This window comes from Plectropomus leopardus, chromosome 19, assembly GCF_026936395.1.
Source record: "Plectropomus leopardus strain MGB_pleo_1.0 chromosome 19, ASM2693639v1, whole genome shotgun sequence".
Lineage (NCBI taxonomy): Eukaryota > Metazoa > Chordata > Actinopteri > Perciformes > Serranidae > Plectropomus > Plectropomus leopardus.
In genome coordinates this window covers 31737-32500 of record NC_142194.1, presented here as the reverse complement: position 1 = coordinate 32500, position 764 = coordinate 31737, and the positions used below count along the sequence as shown (strand labels likewise).

The following is a 764-nucleotide window of genomic DNA, read 5'->3' as shown; positions in this document are numbered from 1 at the left end:
CCATGTTGGCGTAAATTAACCTAATTATCGCTCACCTGTACAAAGACCACAGGCCCCGGATGCAGGTGACCTCTCCCTCAGACCCTCCATAAAAAAATCTGATATATTACCATATAATATAGATCATTTAAATAATATATGATAATATAATGTAAATAATATTTGCTAATATAATGTTGATAGTATAAAATGTCATAATATAATAAAGATCATATAGTATATGATAATATAATTTAGATAATATATGAAAATATAATGTAGTGCTCTGAAAGTTGATCACACACACTCACACTCACACACACACACACACACACACACTCAGTGAAGGCTGAAATTGTTTGTTTCTGCAGTGAAGAATAACAGAGACACTAACCTGCTGGTTTCTTCTGTTGTCCTCCATGTCTCTGTCTCTTTGTGTGTCTCTGTCCTGTCTCTCTCTCTCTCTTTGTCCTGTCTCTCTGTCTGTCCCTGTTTGTTGTTTGATGATGAAAGCTGTTTAATGAACTGCAGTTGCCATGCCAACGTGACCCCCCCCCCCTCGTCTAACAGCTGTGATTGGTGAAATTGTTTTTGAAAACAACCAACCCCCCCCACCCCCTCTTATTGCCTTAATGTCACCATGGTAACACAACTGTTTCCAACAGGCATGGTTACCATGGTGATGCATCCCAAAATTGTCTCATCATCCTAAAACAGTAGCAGGACTAATGAGGGACCAGCAGAGGACATCCCTCGGACCAGGGCTACCACAGACTAAAGACAGG

At 40.2% G+C, this 764-nt stretch overlaps 1 protein-coding gene across 1 annotated transcript in view; it reads right to left on the bottom strand.

Annotated features, from left to right (window-relative positions):
• tcerg1l (transcription elongation regulator 1 like) overlaps window positions 1–473 on the bottom strand; it is a 32634-nt gene extending 32161 nt beyond the window's left edge. The window contains exon 1 of the mRNA XM_088070237.1: window positions 374–473. The gene's annotated coding sequence lies outside the window, so the exon portion shown is untranslated. The remainder of the gene's footprint in view (window positions 1–373) is intronic.
• Window positions 474–764: the final 291 nt, after the last annotated feature.